This window comes from Lactuca virosa, chromosome 9, assembly GCF_052849685.1.
Source record: "Lactuca virosa cultivar CGN04683 chromosome 9, Lactuca_virosa_CGN04683_v6, whole genome shotgun sequence".
In the NCBI taxonomy this organism is placed as follows: domain Eukaryota; kingdom Viridiplantae; phylum Streptophyta; class Magnoliopsida; order Asterales; family Asteraceae; genus Lactuca; species Lactuca virosa.
Window position 1 is genome coordinate 243,877,481 of NC_136434.1, and position 7,650 is coordinate 243,885,130.

The 7,650-nt window shown below is 32.6% G+C and overlaps 1 long non-coding RNA gene across 8 annotated transcripts; it reads left to right on the top strand.

Annotated features, from left to right (window-relative positions):
* Positions 1-699: 699 nt before the first annotated feature.
* LOC145136898 (uncharacterized) lies at positions 700-6,325 on the top strand. 8 transcript variants are annotated; one of them, XR_013720766.1, is made up of 8 exons: positions 700-1,046; positions 1,666-1,780; positions 3,306-3,646; positions 3,738-3,886; positions 3,977-4,151; positions 4,234-4,559; positions 4,649-4,759; positions 5,090-6,325. It is a non-coding gene; the product is annotated as an uncharacterized LOC145136898 (long non-coding RNA). The 8 variants fall into 8 exon arrangements; XR_013720770.1 differs by lacking the exon at positions 1,666-1,780 and adding an exon at positions 2,764-2,830; XR_013720765.1 differs by lacking the exon at positions 1,666-1,780 and having other exon boundaries at positions 2,764-3,646.
* Positions 6,326-7,650: the final 1,325 nt, after the last annotated feature.

Genomic DNA, 7,650 nt, shown 5'->3' on the forward strand with positions numbered 1-7,650 from the left:
GTTAAATCTGCTTTTTGATTGAGACCATCGTGCTACAAAACATATACATTTAATTTAATATAAAACGTTAGTAATTGAAAATAAAAAACAAGGTTTCAAAATTACTTTTCTAATTCGGTTTATGAAATAAATAACAGCATACTTTAATAAATAGTTGATATAAAAGGGCATAAAAAAGGGGAAAAAAGCCATTTAAGGTCATTCCGCGGAGACCCCTCTACAGAGTGATCTATATCTCAGCGGAGACACATTTTTCCCTTTTTGAGTCATTCTGCGGAGACAATACGTCAATCCGCGGAGGTCCCTCTGCGGAGTGACCTACCCCTCCGTAGAATGGATCTTCCCAAATTCAAAACCTGTTAATAAATACCCTCAAACGGGACGAGGCCCCCACGGGACGGGACTGCCCACCCCCGCCCTCGCCCCCTAAATTAAAACGAGGTTAATCTTTCTTTCGCCCTGTCCCCTCCCCCGATTTTTTTAATAAATACTCCCAAACATGACGAGGCCCCCATAGGACTTTTTCGGCTACCGGAATCCTTCCCATTGAAGGGCCAACAAATTGTCCATATGATCGTATGTTCAACAAAAAAAAATTCTTTTAAGGATTCCAATGACCGGACCTAATTCAATAAAAGTATATATAACCGCAAGAACCATTTTTGATATTTTGATATTTTCCCTAAAAATTAAAATGTAATAGGTTTTCATGCCCAATAAGGTTGCCCCATAAGTACATTGACCGACTTTGTATAAAACCGAAGATTTCTCTAGGGTTTCAGTAATCAAGCGCGACAGAGAAAATGTGTATATGTGAGTGAGAAAGGATCTGTTACCGGCGGAGACGTGGAAGAACTGAAAATGGATGAATTGAACGAAGATTAAGTGTTATCAAATGTTCCGTACGGGGAATAAGGGAAACTCGAGAACGATTGATTTTTTCGAAGCCAAAATGAGAGCTGCGCTCGCACACGCCGTGAAAGTTGGGCAACGCACATGTAAATGTTGATGTATCGCCGCTTGATTTGCCTGCTGTACTTAATCCGGTACGGTAATCTTCTGGTTATACTTTCACTGCATGTTTCCATTTAATCTTCGTGAAAATGCGATGAGTACTTAATGATATATGGATGTGGCTTAAGGCCTTGACAATGATTCAAGTTAAGGCTTTATCCTGCTATATAATTAATTGCATTTGAACCCAATGCTGCTAATTGTAATCAAAATTAGGTTTTTGCACAGTAGCTGTTAACAACAGCCAATCAGGGAAAAATATCTCACCAAACTCGTGACTTAAAAGATTGCTCAAAACTTATTTAGTTTCCATTTTCTTAACACTTTAGCATTTCAAAGGTTCATATATACTATGTAATAATGTTTCATTGGACAGAACTGTATATTTATTTATGGATAAGGCCCTCAATGGAGCAGAGTCAACAATTGGCATTAGTTTTTTCTGTGTAAATGATGAGTTTAGTTTTCTCTGCATCATGCTTTTTTACTGATATTTTCATTAAATTTGAATATTTAACATTGTTTACTTAAATTCTGTTTGCTTCCCCCGGGTTTTCAGCTTAAATCTATTATCTTAAGGAGTCAAAATAGATATACATTCCATTTCTTGTCTCCATCTTAATTGAGTCACTTTCGATTGGTATTGTTCAGGATTGCTATTTTCTGTGTTTCTACATGTCTTATGGGAATAATTATATGTGAAAGTTAAGTACTTTCATTTTTTTTTCAAAAAATGAAAGTATTAACTTAACCAACTTCACTACTGGTATATTTTCTATCATCTTCTTCTTTTGACAATGTATTTCCATCAGAATGTGCAATATTATATGATATCATCGTACTTGATTCTGCTTGCTTCCGATTAAGTTGTTGCTTCATAATACCTTTAGCAAATAATTTGTAAATATTTCTTTGCTGCCTTTGTCTTAGCTTGTTCTTTTGTCTAGAGTTCAGCTTAACAGCACTACTGCTTCCCGCAATCCCCATAAAGTTTTAGCGGAGTTTTTGTTTATAATTACCATGTCTTGTGTCTGTGTGTTCAATGTTGTATTATTTTTCTTTCTATTTTTCCTCTTTCTCTTTTTTGATGCATCGTTATCAAGTTCAGTACTGTCATTGGTTGCTTTTGTGTCCTCTACTCCTTTTGAGACTGTATGTGCATCAAAATTTGAAATAATATCGGAGATCACCATGTTATACATAGACCACATAGACCTGTATTCTATTTTTTTTTCTATTTCTCCGTATTCTATTCCATTTTGGTCTTTGATTATTATTATTTTTTTTATTTAGTCAGCTTGTCAGCACCGTTATTTTATTTTCCATACTTGAAGACTCGTGAACATTAGATGACATGATTACCTCCATTTCGAGTTAGAGTTCTGATGGAGCAAAAATCCTACAGAAAAAGTGATAAAATTGCCAAAATTAAAAAGATCAGAGCAACAACTAGAAATAATTGTGCATATAACAACGCATATTAGGAGCGGTCAAACAAAATACTATCTGAGAATAGCATAGTAACAGACAAATTATCACAAATGAACAAAGCACTATCTTTTGTTCGTGTGACACCAAAGGAAATGACCAAAGCACTACCTTTTGTTCGTTTGTGATTATCTGTCTGTTACTCTGTTGTTCTCGGATAATATTTTGTTCGACCGCTTCTACTATGCATTGTTATATGACCAGTTATTTGTAGTTGTTCTGATGCTCTTAATTTTGGCAATTTCGTCACTTTTTTTGTAGGATTCTTGCTCAGTCATCAAAACTCTAGCTCGAAATGGAGGTAATCATGTCATCTCCTGTTCATGAGGTAATCATGTCATCTCTTGTTCACGAGTCTTCAAGTATGGAAAATGAAGGAAGTAACGGGGCTGACAAGCTGAGTAAATTAAAAAAAAAGCGTAGACCAAAATGGAATAGAATACTGAGAAATAGAAAAAAAGAAAATAGAATACAAGTCTATGTGGTCTATGTATAACACGGTGATCTCAGATAGTATTTCAAATCCTGATACAAATGCAGTCTCAAAAGGAGTAGAGGACACAAAAGCAACCAATGACAGGACTAAACTTGATAAATATGCATCAAAAAAGAGAGAAGAAAAAAAGAAAAAAAAAAATACAACATTGAGCACACATACACAAGACATGGTAATTATAAACAAAAACTCCACTAAAAATCTAGGGGGATTGCTGGAAGTAGTGGTGCTGTTAAGCTGAACTCTAGAAAAAAGAACAAGTTAAGACAAAGACAGTAAAAAAAAATTTACAAATTGTTTGTTAAAGGTATTATGAAGCAACAAATTGATCAGAAGTAAGCAGAATCAAGTACGATGATATCAGATAATATTGCACATTCTGATGCAAATATTGTGTCAAAAGGAGAAGATGATAGAAAATATATCAGTAGTGAAGTTGGTTTAGTTACTACTGCAACATACAATAGGAATGCAGTGTGTAACTAGAGAAAACATGGAATATTCAATCACCGGTCAACGGGATCTCAAACACAAGTGAAAGCACATTTAAATAAAAAAACTCCTTATATTAGATGTAAACTGTGTACTAGCACATGTTGTCCGTGGAAAAATTAACGGGAGCAGATCATCATACTTCAAATGATTCAAGTACGGTTTGTTTATTTATTTTTTATTTTATTATTATTGTTATTATTATTATTATGTATATGTATATTTATAAAGATTTGTTTGGATGCAGTATTCAAGAGACCCCATCTGGATAGTTTTTGGGAATTTTGTTTTGAGAGATTCAATGTTGACATCAGGTCTACAAAATACAAAATAAATGTTCTCGCAGTTGTTGAATTTTTGTTGCCAAATTTCAACGAGAAACTACTTTTTATTTGGGTGAGTGTATTTGGTTATGTTTAGGGCTTTAGGCTAATTTTATCTTTATAAAACTTTTGTAGTAATATATTTTTATGTGGAAATTTATAGGATGTTTCAAGATGCACGAAAACTAAGATGAATACCATTGATAATAATAAGAAGCCAATTGAATTCAAGTATCTGGGAAAATTTTGGGAGTCAAATGGTCCTTATAAGTCTTGGATCAAAGGAGATTTTAATAAATTAAATACATTATTGGTTGATGATTCTCCATTAAAATCCTGTAAGTTTATCATCTCCTTTCTTTCTAAGTCATAGTTTAAGTCATTTACCAATTACTGATACTGTTTTTGTTTATATTGTAGAAGAATATTGCAATCTTTCCTCCAAGTTACAACCATAGTTGTTAAACTTGTACGAGTCTCGTGACTCGTACGAGTCACGAGTTGACTCGTACGAGTCGAGCCATTTGATATCCAAAACGATTCAACTCGTAAGGTGACTCGTAAAAAATTTCCGCTTCAAGTATTGACTCAGACCGAGTCGAGTTAGCTCGTAAATCAGACGAGTCATGAAACCTGTGCCTTACTTTCGTTTATCCGACGGTTAGAGTTATTATCCGGTGGTTAAAAGCAACCATTTTCCAGCTGTATGATGGGTTTTATGGAGATAAAAGTCAAAGAGTAAAAAGGTATTGTCCTTTTTTTTCTTAAACTGAAATTCATGTGTGCTTCTTCTTTTTCTTAAATTGAACTTGTCTTTTTCTTACTTTTTTCCTAGCACTCTTCATTTCCTAAGACTTCTTCTTCTTTACCTTTCCTGCGATTCTTCTTCACTATTCCTGCGATTCTTCTTCATTCCATCACTTCACAATCCTTCATCACTTAACAGGTAAGGTTTCTTTCTTCTTTTTCAGTTTTTTTTTTGTATAAGATTATGGGAATGAATGTGAATAAATTTGTTGCATCAGTTTTTGTATCTAAAAGATTCGAATTTTCTTGGATAAAAGGAGTCCCTAGGGGTATTTTCAAAATATATTGTTTTTTAAACATATGTGAGTTAGTTTAGGAGGCTAACTCTTTCCTAGAAATTATTTCTTAACCTTTTCTCGTTTTCTTTCTGTTCTTTCTCTATTCAAATATTACCTGTGTGCAATTTTTATTTTTAATCAGGTTTTATTTAGTAATGTGATTATCTTTAATTAGGTTCTTTGGTTTGTAGAGTTTAATTATGCCAAAACGAAAGGCAAAACCAGATATCACTTGGGGACATTGTACTAGAGTTAGATTGCAATATAACTATTGCAATAATTTTTTTAGAGGAGTATTTAGAATGAAGAATCATCTTGCTGAAACAAAAACAGATGCTTCTGTTTGCAAGGTGGTTGATGAAGCTACACAAGAACTTTTCAAAAAATTATTGAGGGATTTTGAGGAAAAAAGTCTAAGGCAATGGATGATGAATGTTTTGAAGTTGAGAGTGACAGGAACGGGACTGTGAAATCGGTTTTGAATAAAGGAAAACAAAAAACAATGAATCAAGCATTGAAGGATAGAGAGCCCGTAACTCGAGCTTTATGTTGACTTTTATATGGTGAAGCGTTGCTATTTAACTTGATGAAGTCTCCATTATGGAAAAAAGCTTTGAGACTCGTAGGGGAATATGGGAATTGATTGAAACTTCCTTCATATCATGAGGCGAGAGTAGCATACCTAAATAAAGAAGTGAATGTGTTGAAAAAGGGTTGAATAAGTACACGGAAGAGTGGAAGAAAATGGGGTACACTCTTATGTCCGACGGTTGGACGGATGGAAAACGAAGGTCTATCACAAATTTTCTTGTGAATAGTCCAGGTGACACTGTATTTGTGAAATCAATTGACACATCTTCGTTTGCTAAAGATGCAAATAAGTTATTTGAAATGCTTAATTCAATTGTTGAAGAAAATTGGGGAGGAGAATGTGGTTCAAGCCGTCACCGATAGTGTTTCGGCTTATGTGTTAGCCGGTTCAATGTTGGAGCAAGAGAGACCTCGTTTATATTGGTCACTGTGTTCTTCCCGTTTGATGGACTTGATGTTGCAAGACATAGGTTGTGGAAAAACATTCAAAGACACTTTAGATAAAGCACGAAAAGTAACCGTTTATATTTATAAACATTGTGTTTTGTTATCCATGTTTAGAAGGTTCACGGTGGTCAAGAATTAACACGAGCCGGAGTAACATGCTTTGCTACATCTTTTCTTACATTGAAAATATTTCAAGAGTTAAAACATCCTATTCACAATTGTTTGCTTCTAATGAATGGGCCGAATCCACCTTTGCTTCTAAAGATGAAGGGAAGTTAGTTGAAAGAATTATTTTGGTTGATGTCAACTTTTGGAAGGCTATAAAATATTGTTTGAGTTGTGTAGTTCCTATTTTTAAGGTATTGAGACTTACGGATGGTGATGAGAAACCGGCAATGATATATATATATATATATATATATATATATATATATATATATATATATATATATATATATAATAATGTTTAATGATTATAATGATTATGATTAATGTTTAAAAGACATAAATGATAATTTAAAATACACATAGTTTTGCTTTTAGATAACGTATTTGCTTGTAACGAATTTTAATACTAACTCTTATAAATTGTCTAACATCATGAATATGATTATTGTTTAAAATCGTACCTACATTATTAGGTTTGTAAGAATCTTTGAGATTTTGCTCAGAATTATTTATAGATTCTTGGATTTGTTGTATTTTTAAAAGAATATCTCTATTAGGAATACAATTCATCAAGATTTTGTTAGACATAATTAAATAATTCAAGCATGAATTTGATTAATTTGATTATTAAAAACGAGTACTATTTTAACAAAAATTTCAAATCTTGTAGAATTAATAGTTAGAACAACTCGAAATGAAACTATCATCGTCAATAAAAGCAATACAACAATTGAATAAATATTTTAGATAATATCTTCTTGAACTAAGCTTGAATTACAATCAGTACATACTTCTGGAGAAAGATTTGAAATTTGAACATCTGCTAGTAGAAAGAGAGACTCTTGGAGATTTTTTAGACATAGGATGAACATATTTTAGAGAATGAATATTTTTGCTTGCTTTGTTCTACTAACACATGATAAAGCATATCATCATAGAGCATCTTCTAAAGTTTTGAAGAAATTGTCTTTTGTAATCAGTAAATATCACTTTCATCTTTTGAAGAAATTGTCTTTTGTAATCAGTAAATATCACTTTTTGATAAAGCATATCATCATAGAGCATCTTCTAAAGTTTTTTGTCTTCATATTATCTATTATGGAGCATCTTGTAAAGTTTTTTGTCTTCATATTATTATTGCTGATAAGACTAAATAATTTTGATAATAAATTTGATAATATTTGTTTTATACACTATAAATACATATAGTGTATAATTACACAGTATATACACACTCGTATTTGAAAAGGTATTACACCAAATTTAAGAATTTCTTATTCTTCATAAGGATCATCAAAAGAGTCTTGAGCGTCTTGAAATAAACCATTCTTTATAGATTTTGGAGAATCGTCAGAAACTGATGGAGTTTGGCGAATTTCTTGAAGTAAGTTTTGAAGTTCTTCAGGAGAAGAGGTAGCAGCATCTTTAATTCTTGAAATTAAATCCACATCACTTTGAGGAAGACTTTTGATAAAAGTGGCTTCAACCTCCGGTTTTTGAATATATATTTCTTGATAATATTTAATTACTGCTTGTTCACTGGCTT